Source organism: Hemibagrus wyckioides, linkage group LG18 (genome assembly GCF_019097595.1).
Source record: "Hemibagrus wyckioides isolate EC202008001 linkage group LG18, SWU_Hwy_1.0, whole genome shotgun sequence".
Lineage (NCBI taxonomy): Eukaryota > Metazoa > Chordata > Actinopteri > Siluriformes > Bagridae > Hemibagrus > Hemibagrus wyckioides.
Window position 1 is genome coordinate 6960949 of NC_080727.1, and position 15409 is coordinate 6976357.

Consider the following 15409-nt stretch of genomic DNA (forward strand, 5'->3'; position numbering starts at 1 on the left):
CTGACAGGAAAACTAACTGTGCTGCAAGAAAAGGAGATTAATACATCAGGTCGACGAATTAAGCGCGACTTGGGACGATTCGACAGGAGCAGTGGGGTTTACGTGGATTGGAGAGGGATTCCGGTGGGAGTCCCTGATGAACATGCTGCCATTGGTCGACCAGGAGCAGGAGCACTGACCTTTTTCTTGCCATGGGCACAGATTGGTAAAAACGTGAGATGGATTAACTATATTTGGTACAATCAACAAAGGTTCATGAACTACACAATACAAGCATTGGATTTGATTCAAGAACAACTACATGCAACATCTACCATGGCCTTACAGAACAGGCTTATCCTGGACACCATGAGGGCCCCGGAAGAAGGAGTGTGTACTATGTTTGGAGACCAATGTTGTACTTACATTCCAATACACACTGGTCCAGAGGGTAACCTGAGTAAAATATTGCGGCAGATGAAAGATCTTAGAGACGAGCACGTAGAGAACACATATAAACCAACAAATGATTGGCTGGCATGGTTGTTCTCCTCAAATTGGAGAGCCGTCATAGGTAGAGTACGGAACAGTCGTAGGTGTGGTTTTGGTGATACTTGCAGTTCTGTTGTGTTGTGTAGTTCCACTACTGCGTTCCATAATTACACAGATGACGCACACATTGTTTGGCCAATATGTTCAGATGACACATGAGATTGAGTCTCGGTTTAAACCCAGCAATGGCAGTGATGAATTGGACTTAATAAAGATGATTGCATAATGGAGGGGGATTGGAGGCATATATGGAGGTATTCATGGGGTAGGTTGTTGAAAAACGATTTGGGGGAGTGGGAGCCAAATTTAGGATTGCTTGAGTACCCTTTTATAGATAGGCGTACATCAGTAAGGGAGATTTACGCAGACAGGATGTATATTACAGAGATACAAACATTTGCATACACTCCGAGACAGACAGCACAGTTACCCATCGTGGTAGAACATGCACATTATAGTGTAGAACGGTTACTTAATCTTGCATACAGAAGGAAGAGAAGGTTCGGAATATGGATAGGTGTACCAATTAAGAAGAGGGTGGAGGTCATTACAGTCAAGTTAGGAGAAGATGTATTGTGGACCAATGTTCCTAGACAAATGATGGAGCTGCTGAGATCCTTGCCATTCCAATCATCGGGAGGGGGCTAAGTGATGTGCTAGTAACCTCTCCTTAGCCCCCCAACGGCCCCTCTACGTGGCGCAAAGTCACATGGGCAGAAGAACAACAGGAGACGTCATAAAAGGATGTGGGATATGTTATGTTGGCGTGTCATATTATATTGTGTTTTAAATCACTAATGTTTATGCATGCAACACTATTATCATTTACGTGTGTTTTGAAATACTACTGATGAAAAAGCGTAATCACTGGAGAAGTCTTATAATGACTACTGAATGATTGAATGTTACGCATTTATGCATCTTAATGACAACTGCTGATTTGTGGTTAAAGGGAACATAATACTAATGATTCAGGCTTATTGGTCGTGTGGGAACGAGTGGTAGACATTACTGAATGTGTTATAAACATAGAGTTAGTTGATACTTAATGTTTGCACACTTGAAGCTCTCTGCAGGAACAGTGGCTGGGTAGGTAAGGAGATGAGATCTCGAGAGTGACTGAGGACAGAGTGACTGAGGTTCCAATCTGGCTCATGGTATAGATCCCAATAATGCCCTACTGAAGAATCGAGAGAAGACAGACCAGCAACACAAAAAGCCACACCAGAGTCAGAGGTGTTGGGCAACGGGAAAGCTGCTACCCAAAGGGGCAGCCGGTGACCAGAGAAGAAGGCCGGTTAGCCAAAGACGGGTAAGATCTCACTGGGTGGGACAACCTAAGGCAGGCACGGTCGTGCTGCTGGTCACCGGGCATGAAATGGAAACAACGTGGATTGCGTGTAACCAGGGGAATACCTGATGAGTAGGATTGGGATCCAGGTAGGTATGAAATTGACTGACAAATGTGAGAGAACGAGTGAGGTGGGCGATAGCAAGACTGAGAAGAACTATATGCAGTGGTACCTGCACAGAGCTTGGAGTACTTATTACATTCCTTAACGAGTATATAATTATTTACTAGCACCATGATAGTAGTGAAACACTGAAAACGAATCATACGAGTATATAATCCTTGTGCTGACTTATGTACGTATATAAGGCATGTATGCATAGCGTCTGAACAAGTTGAGTGTGTTGTGACTTGAGTCACAAAAGGGGGGAATGTGGGAGATAATTTTGTAAATGAGAATATATGTATGAGGTATGTGTGAAATAATCAGGGGGACAGCAGGAGTGAGTTCTCAGGTAAGGTTTATTCGTTAGGTCGTTTGAGCTTAAGAACAATATAAGGTTTAACACGGCATGTTGGCCTGTCACGGGCCTTGCACACAGGCTGCAAGGGCTTTGAAGAACAAATAGTTGTATCAATGATGTCAGTCTGGCAGGCTTTCTCTGCGGTACCAGGCTTTCCAAACTTGGACCAATCAGTGGCAGAGACGCACCCTAGATTGTTATGGTCAATCTTCGCTCCACTGGTACCTTGAGCGGTAGTGAGCTCATCATGAAGTAAACGTAGCGCGTGCTGGATGGCAATGGTGGTACCAGGCGAAATATCTAGAGTACATACGTAGAAGACAGCGGATAAATCAGAAAATCCGTGAGGTGTAAAAGTTAATAAAAGAAAGGGTGCTGGCCCCTGAAGAACTGAGAACTTACCCATGCTGTCTCCTGAAGAAGAATGAGGTATTGGTGAGAGTGAGGCCAAAGACAATCCCACTGGTGGGGGCGGAAACGCCCAATTTTTAATATAATGATTCAGGAAAGTTTAATTATAATGGTATTCGAAAAGTTGTAAATTCAAAGATAATGGTGTAAAAAAAGAATCTAAAAGGTCTAAAAAAAGAAAGATGGGTGGGATTGTCTAGGCAAAGAACCAGTGACGTGTTGCATTGGGAAGATAAGGGAAATGTATATAAAGGCTGTAGTTGGAGTTCCCCGGAGAGAGGTTGTTGGGACGTTCATGCGTGAGCATCTCAATTCTTGTGTCAGCGCTGATTACAAAATGAAATCTCTTATCTGCATTCATCTAGTCTGACTGATTGGCTTAATTAGTTTTGAGGCCTTACTAACTATGAGTCTCACTTAGACTGAGCTGTCGGGTCAGTGTGGAGCTGGAGTCAGATTTTAGTAGTGAGTACAGTAGATTTTTATTCCACAATAGTAAAAGAAATGGGGTAGGTGTGGTCCTGAAGGAGGAGTTTGTGAGGAATGTTCTGGAGGTGAAGAGAGTATCAGAAGGGGTGATGTTAAATGTTGTTAGTGGTTATGCCCCACAGGTAGGTTGTGAGTTTGTAAGAAAGAGAGATTCTGGAGTGAATTAGATGAGGTGATAGAGAGTATTGCCATGGGTGAGAGAGTGGTGACAGAAGAATATTTTAATGGACATGTTGGTGAGGGGAACACAGGTGATGAGGAGGTGATGGGCAAGTTTGGAGTTAAGGAAAGGAACATTGAAGGACAGATGGTAGTGGACTTACTTGCTAAGAGGATGGACATGGCTGTGGTTAACACTTATTTTCAGAAGAGGGAGGAGCATAGAGTGACTTACAAGAGTGGAGGTAGGAGCACACAGGTAGACTACATCCTATGTAGAAGAGGCAATCTGAAAGAGATTAGTGACTGTAAAGTGGTAGTGGGAGAGAGTGTAGTCAGACAGCATAGGTGTGTAGGATCACTTTGATGGTCTGTAAGGAGAAGAGGTCAAAGATGGAGAAAACCAAGTGGTGGAAGCTGAAAAAGGAGGAATGTTGTGAGGAATTCAGACAGAAGTTGAGGCAGGCTCTGGGTGGTCAGGTAGTGATGCCACATTACTGGGAAACTACAGCAGAAGTGATCAGGGAGACACAAAGAAAGGTGCTGGGTGTATCATCTGGAAGGAGGAAAGAAGATAAGGAGACTTGGTGGTGGAATGAGGAAGTTCAGGATAGTATTCAGAGAAAGAGGTTAGCCAAAAAGAAGTGGGACATGGACAGGACTGAAGAGAACAGACAGGAATACAAGAAGTTACAGCGCAGAGTGAAGAGGGTGGTGTCTAAGGCCAAGCAGAAGGCATATGACGAGTTGTAAATAAATATATAAATATTCAAAGAATGTGTGTTTATATGTGTGTGTCTGTGTGTGTGTGTGTGTGTTATAACATTAAGAAAAGTTTTCATTGATTAAATCAGAATACAGTATTTATGTCTTGTTATTCTGGAGTGACATAAAAATACTTTTGTTGTTGCTGTTGTTGTTGTATATTTATATAGAGTTCCTTGGACTTGGTGGCTTGGTTTTTATTCTGACCTGCACTGTGATCATATACACACTGCGATCTTATACACACTGCGATCTTATACACACTGTGATTGTAAGGATGCACTTGAAACAGGTGTAGCTGAATCCATATGCAGATCTTTATTATTCAATGTGGCAGACAAGAATCGAAAGTCAATGTGGCAGGCAAAAAGGGTCAAAACCAGTAAACAAACACTATAGAACCAAAACCGAAACACAAACCGAAACTCTAGGTAAACCAGGAACAGGCAAGGATCATACACGGAATAATCGAGGCAATCAATGGAGTAATGCTCAGTATGCAATGCAGAGATCATGATACTTTGCAGTGAACAATGGGCAGTGTGCTGTTTAAATACCTGAGTACACCGGAAGTCAGTTCAGTACTCAGGCGATGGCTCCCTCTGGTGTTCTGGTTCAGTATGCTTTGTTACAGTGATTTTATACACACTGTAATCTTATAAATACTGCAATCATATAATCTCTGTGATCATATACACATTGTGATTTTCTAAACACAGGTATGTGTATTTTTAAATCATTCAAGTTGAGCAAAGTGGCCACAGGTGAACTCCAGTCAAGTAAAAAGGCCTTCACAATGGATCTAAACACTTAAAAGGGGAAAAAAGGGGATTTCAGTATTTCATTTTTTTTTTATTTAGTTTTTTTGTAATTTAGTTTTTCGAATTAGTTTCTATGTCAAAATGATTTTGAACTAGAAAACAATTGAAATAATCAACTTAAACCAGTTTAACATTTTGTGTGCTGGCACCTATGCTGAGTACAGCTCATTTGTGATATAAATACAGTTATCTATATTAGTACAAGTGCAATAAATAGTAAAGCCCACTTTGTGGTGGAACTGGGATCCAAACTAAAGTGGAGTCACCTTGGTGCCCAGGAGATGACACCAGTCTTAATGATGTCCACTTCAATTGCTGCTACTAAGGTACATTTTTACCAAATCTAGATAATAAGGTGAAAAGATTTGAGCTGTTATTCAGTTGGCTGCAAAAAATTTTTTTACCTCATTTTAATATTTGTTTTCTGTTTTACAGCATGAAATCACAAAGTAAGAACACGAAGGAGGACCACTACATTTTATGTATAATCAAAATTATGATCTCATTATTTATTATGAAATCACAGTGAATTGATCTATCTTTCACTAATCGCCAAAATGTACTCACTTTGCCTGTACTTTAATGAAAAATCAGTTCTGAATTACCTAATGAATTACCTAATGAAATAAAACATGCTTATCAGCTTAACCATTTCTGTGAGGTTCTTTTCAGTCTTGTCTTAATATTTATTGTGCTCAATAAACTGGAGCTTACCATTCCCATAACCTGGTGTAATATGTTCAGATATTTCTTTCTAAAATGTCTGTAAAAATGTAAAAATCTAGATCAACAATTTGGACTCTGTAATTAAATTAAAAATACAATTACTATATTATATTATTTGGTAATTATACAGTTAACAAAATTATGTCAGTTATGTCAACTTTTTTTTGCATTTCTTCTTTATACAAGTGAAAGGCATCAGAGTTACCAATTTTCCACCTTTAAAAATCTTTGTAACACAAAAAGTATAGTAATTTGCACCTACAAACAGACATATTGCCTAAATCAATTGGTAAAAAAAAATCAACTAATTTTATTTCAAATCCAATTTTTAAAAGTACACTAACTTGGAGACTGCTAGTTGCTGCTGGAGATACATTTGTTTGCTGTGGATAGAATGATTTAGAAACCATTAACAGCACTGCAATTGTAATCTCAGTTTTGGACTCAACCCTCCATCAGTGAACAGTTATGGACACAACAGACTTTATTTTATAGTTAGAATGAATCTCATGATTACACAATTACACGTTTTGACCATATAGTACACAGATAGAAAGAAAATTATTTTATAATTCTGTTAACCAGATGAGAATGGGTTCCCTTTTGAGGGTTCTCTTAAGGTTACATGCTAACAATGTCTCAGGGAGTTTTTCATTGCCACTATTGCCTCTGGCTTGCTTTTATCATTTATATTCTCAATTCATAAATTCCTTTAAAGCTGCTTTGCAACAATGTCCACTGTTAAAAGCAAAATGGGCTGAGACCCAGGGAATAGCGACTCCACCTGAGTGGAAGTGGACTTGTTTGCCTTTGAGGAGTCGACCCACTGTCCCCTCAGGTTCACTCTCACAGATCCAACTCCACTGGGGCTGGAGACCATGGTACAGATGTTCCTTGAAGTTTCATATTTTTACCTTTCCTCCAATAGTTCTGGTCCTGGGACTTCTAGTCAGGTTTTGCCAGGAGTCCACAAATTATTGATGGCTATATGGTGGCCAGACCAGGTCTCATTGTCTGACTTAATAGCTATGCAATTGGCCAAATAAATCCCTTTTCAGAATGAAAACTGAACACAAAACAGTAGTTGGTCTTTCAACTGCTCCCTGTTTGTGGGTCGCCACAGCGGATCATTTGGTCTGCATGTTTCAATTTGGCACAGGTTTTACACCTGATGCCCTTCCTGATGCAACACTCCCATTTAATCTGGGCTTGGGAGTGGCACTGAGAGTTAACCCCTGTGGGTGGGTTAGCACCCTGCCCGGGAAACGAAATAAAACCAAATTTAGGAATGTATATATAGAAAGACAGAAGCATTACTAATGGCAAAGAAACAAAAAACACAATATAGCATGGACAAAAGCAAGACCTGGAACTTTAACAACTTAATTTGTAAACATAGAACAGTTGAGCAAAGTCAAGGGGAGAAATGAAACCAACAACAAAAGATGTTCTAAAGGTACATAAGGTTGTCATCTGACGGTCTAGGAGTGAATTATGCATAGTGAGCATGACATAGCATAAAGGTGCAGATCCTGATGTGCCTAAACCCACAAGGGCCTGAGTGGAGTGGCAACCACGGCAAAGTCAGAGGGGGGACCGACAAAAATGGTGGGCCAGGGCAGGGGGCAAGATCATCAGCTGGGCAGAGTGGGGGGTAAAGAGCCACATTCAGCACAAGGAAGCAGAGTAATTCCCTCAGTGGAACAAGAAGCGGAGCAATGTCCTTGGAGGAGCAGGGAGGCTAAGCAACATCCTAGTTGGGACAGGTGGCACTCATTTCCCAAAAAATCATCTAAGGAGGAGCCTGATTTCAGGATTGGCCATGAGTTGGCTTGCCCAGGAGAGCCTCAATCCTATCAATATGCCATTGATTCTCCCATGTCTGGTCCTCCTGGACCTACCAGCACCACATCTATTATTAGGTCTGTGATTTCTGTTTGGAGGCAAAGCAGATGAAAATGCAGATATTTAGTTATAAGGAGCAAAAAAGAATTAACAAGTAATGATACATAATCCACTGTAGCAAAACATAAACACTAGGAAAAAGACTAACGAAAAGTTGACAGAGAAGTACTGAAATTTAAATAATCTTGAATAATTGGTAAACACTAAACATGTGAGCATAGTCAAGGGTGAAATGAAAGCAGCAACAGAAGAAGGTGCAGAAAGATTCTCTCTAGTGGTCTGGGGGAGAATTGTAAAATGACTATGAAAATATACTGCATTTTTCCTATGTGAATACTTATTATTGAAAGAAGAAGTTACCAGCTATGGACTTTTTTTGTTAAACCCTACAAGCTAGTAAATGGATAGTTTTGAAATTTACATGGAAAATTAAATCATGGAAATTTCCAGATAGAAATCTAAGAATAGTATTATGGCCATATTGGAGATTCTACTAAGGATATTATCCAAAACAGAATAAGAAAAAAACACAGGAATAACTCCTTGTTAGACTTCTGTAAGCACTGCAGCAAGCTATAAAAGACTGAGCCCACTAACTTCTTCTTTCTTCGGCCTTTTCCTTCAGGGGTTGCCACAGCAAATCATCTCTCTCCACCCACTAGCTTCATATTCCATCCATATACCTCCTCTTTGGCCTTCTTATTTGCCTCCTGCCTGGCAGCTCCATGTCCAACATTCTCCTACCAATATACTCACTCTCCCTCCTCTGAACATGTCCAAACCATTTTAATCTTCCCTCCCTAACTTTGTCTCACTACAGATCACAATGTCATCTGTAAACATCATTGCCCTGTCTGACCTCCTCTGACAACTGGTCCATCACCATAGCAAACAGGAGGGGCACAGAGCCAAGGGGCTCAGAGCCAATCCCTGATGCAGTCCCACCTCCACTTTGAACTCCTCTGTCTGACCTACAGCACACCTCACCACTGTCCTGCACTGTCCTCATACAGTACCACAGCTCTTCTCTTGGCACCATGTCATATGCTTTCTCCAATTCTACAAACATACAGTGCAACTCTCTCTGACCATCCCTATACTTCTCCATCAAAATTCTCAGAGCAAAAATTGCATCTGTTGTGCTCTTTCTGGGCATGAAGCCATACTGCTTCTCACAAATTTCCACTACTTTCCTTAACCTAGCTTCTACTACTCTTTCCCATAGCTTCATTGTATGGCTCATCAACTATATTCCCCTATAATTGCTGCAACTCTGCATGTCACCCTTATTCTTAAAGATCGGCACTAATTCACTTCTCCATTCCTCAGGCATCTTCTCACTCTCTAAAACCCTGTTAAACAAACTAGTTAAAAAATCCACTGCTGCCTCTCCTAGACACTTCCAGACCTCCACCAGGATGTCATCAGGACCAACTGCCTTTCCACTTTTGATCTTCTTTAAAGCCTTCCTGACCTCATCCTTTCTAATCTTAACCACTTTCTGTTCCACAGAGTTCACTTCTTCTATTCTTTTTTCCCTCTTATTTCCTCATTCATCAGATCTTCAAAGTACTCCTTCCATCTCCTCTGTACACTCTCCTTACCATCTCTATCCTTAATAACTCTAACTTGCTGCACATCCTTCCCATCTCGATCCCACTGCCTAGCTAACCTGTACAATTCCTTCTCTCCTTCTCTAGTGTCTCACAATTTGTCATATGCCTTCTGCTTGGCCTTAGACACCTCCCTCTTCACTCTGCACTGTAACTCCTTGTATTCCTGTCTATTATCTTCAGTCCTGTCCATGTCCCACGTCTTCTTGGCTAACCTCTTCCTCTGAATACTATCCTGAACTTCCTCACTCCACCACAAGTCTCTGTATCTTCTTTCCTTCTTCCAGATGACACATCCAGCACCTTTCTTCCTGTCTCCCTGATCACTTCTGCTGTGGATTCCCAGTCATCTGGCAGCACCACCTGACCACCCAGAGCCTGCCTCAACTTCTGCCTAAATTCCTTAGAACATTCCTCCTTTTTCAGCTTCCACTACTTGGCTTTCTTTTCTATCTCTATCTTTGACCTCTTCTTCTTACAGACCATCAAAGTCATCCTACACACCACCATCCTATGCTGTCTGGCTACACCCACTAATCCCTTTCAGTTGCCTCTTCTACATAGGATGTAGTCTACCTGTGTGCTTCTACCTCCACTCTTGTAAGTCACTCTATGCTCCTCCCTTTTCTGAAAATAAGTGTTAACCACAGCCTATATTCTAAGCAAAGTCCACTATCATCTGTCCTTCAAGATTCCTTTCCTTAACTGCAATCTTGCCCATCACTTCCTCACCCCCTGTGTTCCCCTCACCAACATGTCCATTAAAATCTGCTCCTATCACCACTCTCACACCCATGGGAATACTCTCTATCACCTCATCTAATTCACTCCAGAATCTCTCTTTCTCCTCTAACTCGCAACCTACCTGTGGGGCATAACCACTAACAACATTCAATATCACCCCTTCAATCTCTACCTTCAGACTCATCACCCTGTCTGACACTCTTCTTCCCCACCAGAACATTCCTCACAAACTCCTCCTTCAGGACCACACCTACTCCATTTCTCTTACTATCTACACCATAATAAAACAGCTTGAATCCTGCTCCTATACTCCGAGCCTTGCTACCCTTCCACCTGGTCTCCTGTACACACAGTATATCCAACTGAGCCCACTAACAAAATCTGTTTATTTTACTCAGCTTTCAGAGAACTATCAAAATGAATATGACATCTGATGCTATATATTTAATTGAACTGGCCAGACCATTGTTCTCTTAACTAATTTAACAATCACATTCTCTTTACTCTATTTGCATTCTTTTGCTGTTACATTTACTGGTTTTTACCTGTATGGGAAAATCATAACCTAACTCTATGAAGAGTTAGTTCCTGACCAAAGAGGATGCAGATTTCGTACAAATCTAAAATGCAAGGAAATCACAAAACAATAAACAGCTGATCAATTTATCACAAATAGATGATCAGAGGGCTGACAGAATAAAAAAAAAAAGTGAACAGCTAAAAAATAAAAAAAAAACAGGGTAAATGGCAATAACAGAACACATGACAGAACACATGGATACAGATCATATATGCAATGTGGCTGAAACTAAAAGGTTTTATGAAGGTGAGCAGTGAGTGTGTGACAGTTGAATACAGGTGAGGTGCAATGAGAAGTCCTGTGACTCTGAACATAGAACATAGGACAGGAATGTTTGAGCGATATGTTTTGGTGATATAGGTGACTACACTTTCTACAGCCATAGGACTGTTGGGGATCCTGGGTGGCCAGCCACACTCATGTTGGTATCAGTGGGGTAGGTTCTCTTTAATGGCTAGACTGGTTTTTGTATGCTTCTGTGGCTCACTGGAGCCTCTGGTGGGCATTTCCCTACACCAGCTCGCTACATTTGAACCATTCCTCCAACACAGGTGAGTTGGAGGAATTGGTTTTCCAGGGGATCAGGGAAAGTTGAGTCCCCAATACACATTGGAAAGGGCGTACTCTGCCCAGGGCACGGACAGGGACCAGACCACTGGGTTGTTTCTACAAAATCAACATATGAAGTGGCTTATCTCCTATTGGCCACTGGGTGGAACCCAGAAGTACTAACATTCATCTGGCCCACACCTCAGAGCTGATTACTTACAATGTCTTCAATGATACCAAAATTACAGAAGACATGGTGGTTGGAGGACCATCTTCTTCACCTTTATAGCACAGTGCTGAGGGAGGATGGCCCCCACCCCTGTCTCTGAGGTGTCAACTTGAACCAGGAAGGGTCTGGAAGGATCAGGATTTTTAAAAGACAGGGGCTGAGCTAAAGGCTTCTTTAAACTGTGACATGCAGCAGGTCAATGGCACTATAATACAGAGAACACTAGAATTAAAATTCTTTCTTTGGTGCAGGCACCAGTGGCACAGCCGAGCGAAGATCCCCTGTAGTTGTGTTCTCCCATAAACTGACCATGAGCCATGATGTCTTGCCATCAGCCTGGCTATGCTGCTGTATCCATGTGGTGGTAAAGTATTCGGTCAGGCCAGAACAGTTGTAACAGCATGCTCAGATCCTGAACACCAGAGGGAGCCCTCGCCCGAGGATTGACACACACAAACTCACTTCCGGGTCTGCTCGGGCATTTAAGCAACCTTTTGTTATACCCAAAGCATCATTCTTACTACATGTGCAGAGCCTTTGGTAAACTTTAGTCTTGATATTGCTGTGTATGATCCTTGTCTGTTATATTCTGACCACAAGTTTCGGTTTCGAGTTTCGTTTTTGGTTTTCCAGTGATTGTTTTCCGTTTTTTTGACTTCTGCCTCGTCCTACGGTTTCGATTTCTGCCTGTTGGATTTAGTAATAAAGATCTGCACATGGATTCTAACACTCCGGTCTCAGACGAGTCCTTACAGGATGCTTCACCTGATGTGAATCCAGCGGATTTACAAGTCGCTTTGTGGCAAAAGGGAGTCCTCATCCTTGCTTACCAAGCGGAAGTGGATTCTCTGAAAGCCGCTAACCAACAGCTGCAGCAACAAGCTCAGAGCCAAGCAGTCACTCCAGTGCCCGTGCCACTGTCACGTAGTGAATTACCTCGTTTCGTGCTTCCAGAAAAGTTTGATTGATCCCCCGCCCGCTGCTGAGGATTTCTGCGCCAGTGTGAAAACTTCTTTACACAACAACTGGAGGCCTACGGCAGCGAGACTACCAGGTACGCATTTACGCTATCTCTATTGACTGGTAAAGTGTTAGACTGGGCTTCAGCTATCTGGGATTCGGACCCCCAAGTTAAGAATTCTGCTAATTACTTTGCTGGACTCATTTAAAAGTGTTCGAATACCCAGAAGCATCTCGGAGGAGGAACGCCAACGCCGCACACAACACCAGCTATGCTATTACTGTGGGAAGCCAGGCCATCGAGTGTCTCACTGCCCAGAGAAACCTACCACTTCTCAGGTGGGGAAAACTAAAATGGTGTCCAAAATTACTCTCCCTGTTCTCCTTTTTCACACTAACGTTCATTTTCCTGTCACAGCGTTGATCAACTCAGGCTCCGCAGTCAGCCTGATCGACAGTAACCTGGTGAGAGAACTCAACCTACCCGCTATTCCATGTACCCCACCTTTACGAGTAACCACCATCGATGATCAGCCCACTGGAGAGGGGCTTCTCACTCATGAAAAAAACAGTTATGGAACTACAAATTGGATTATAGAGACTGGCTTTTCTCCTCACCCTCCAATCCCCTCACCCTCCAACCCTATCGTCCTAGGCCTCCCATGGCTACAGCTTCATGATCTCGTGGAAAGAGGGAGAACTAAAAAACTGATCTGAGTTTTGCTTGAGAAACTGTTTTTTCGATCACATGCCACGCCCATGCCTCTCCACTTCTATTAAAAGCCCTGAGTCCTCATCCACAATATCGCTCCCATGGGAATACAGTGATCTGCAGGAGGTTTTCAGCAACAAGAAGGCCACTAAGCTACCACCACACAGGTCTTGGGAGTGTGCCATCAACCTCCTCCCTAACACCATGCCCCCCAAGAGCCATATCTACCCTCTCTCACCCTCTGGGAAAAAGCTATGAAGGCCTATATTGAAGAGTCCAGGTACATCAGGGTACAGGCCGGGTACAGCAGGTACAGCAGGGTACATCCGGCCATCTACATCTCCTGCCGCAGCAGGATTTTTCTTCATGGAAAAGAAGGACGGAGGCCTTTGCCCTTGCATAGAGTATCGTGGTTGGAACTCCATCACTGTCCAATACCCCTATCCACTTCCACTCATCCCCAATATATCCAGTAGATATATTGATTTACTCTACGAACCTCGCTGAGCACATCAGACATGTTCAAACCGTCCTCAACCACCTTGCTGAACACAACCTGTACGTCAAGCTAGAGAAACTTCTATCATCGTACTTCTATGACCTTCCTGGTATATGTGCTCTCACAAGAAGGGGTGGAGATGGATCAGTCTAAGGTGTCCGCCATCACCACCTGGCCCTAACCCACTAGCATCAAAGAGCTACAACGCTTCCTGGGTTTAGCTAATTTCTACCGCCGATTTATCCCGCATTACAGTAGCTCAGGATATCATCCCCAGTCTAACAGCCAGGCCGAATGTCTAAACCAAGAGTCGGGGAGGTTCCTGAGGTCCTACTGTTGGAGAGAGCAACATCGCTGGAGTGAGTTCCATCCCTGGGCAGAATATGTGCAGAACTCACTAACCCACTCCTCCACTGGATTAACCCCATTCCAGTGTGTTCTTGGCTATCAACCCCCTTTGTTCCCATGGTCTGGAGTGCCTTCCGATGTTCCCATAGAGAGGATTGGTCCCGGCGGAGTCAAGAGGTCTGGGAGCGAGTCCATGTGCACCTTCAAAGGGCAATCTGCAGACAGGAGATACAAACTAACCGCCATTGGCGACCACACCCTACCTACCGGGTAGGCCAGAAGGTGTGGCTCTCTACACGGAATCTGAAATTGAAACTCCCCTGTTGCAAGCTCAGCCCCAGATTTATTGGACCATTCAAAGTTGTTTGTCAAGTTAATCCAGTCTCCTACCGCCTAGAACTGCCCACGTCATATTGTATCTTGCCCACTTTTCACGCTCCTTAAGCCATTCCATGAGCCTCAGACATCTGACCCTGCAGCCAATGAACCTCCTCCCCCCCTGGACATTGATGGGTCCCTAGCTTACCAGGTCCATGCCATCCTCAATTCTCGTCGTGTTGGACACTGTCTTCAATACTTCAAGACTGGAGAAGCGCTGATGGATTAACATTGAGGATATCCTGGATCCCTCTCTCATGGAGGAGTTTCACCATGCATTCCCTGACAGACTCACACCCCGTCCTTGGGGATGCCCACGTCATCGAACACCAGGAGGTGTTCCTAGAGGGGGGGTTCTGTAACAGCATGCTCAGATCTTGAACACCAGAGGGAGCCCTCACCCAAGTATTGACACGAACTCACTTCCGGGTTTGCTCGGGCATTTAAGCAACACTCACCTTTTGTTATACACGAAGCATCGTTCCTACTACATGTGCCAAACCTTTGGTTAACTTTAAACTTGATATTGCTGTGTATGGTCCTTGCCTGTTATATTCTGACCACGAGTTTCGGTTTCAAGTTTTGGTTTTGGTTTTCCAGTGTTTGTTTTCTGTTTTTTTGACTTCTGCCTCATCCTACGGTTTCGATTTCTGCCTGTTGGATTTAGTAATAAAGATCTGCACATGGATTCTAAGACTCCGGTCTCAGATGAGTCCTTACAACAGTGGTGGGCCATCAGGGCCAGCAAGGCCTTCTCTTTTGGCCTAAACAGCAGTGATCTGAATCACTGACTTGTATTTTAATATATTTAATATATTTTTCCATGAATGTGTATTAAATTATTCCCAATAGTCTATTTTCTACATTTTATAGATTTTCTCTTGGTTGCGCTGCTTCCAGTAGTGTATATTTATCATAAGAGTATTTATCCAATCATATTTCAGCCAGTGGCTGACATCATGTGTTGCCAGGGTGAAAGAAATCTGCCTTAAGGCCTTCAGAATCAATAGTACAGGTGCCCGTAGCTTAAAATAAGTGGCAATGAAATTGTTACATTAACCAATCAGAATACAAGTTGGCGTCACTGGGGCCATCTAGCAGGCATACGATTACGTCAGCAATTTCCCGTCCTTTGATTGGATAATCAAAGTCAGAGGCAGCGAACCACACAAACT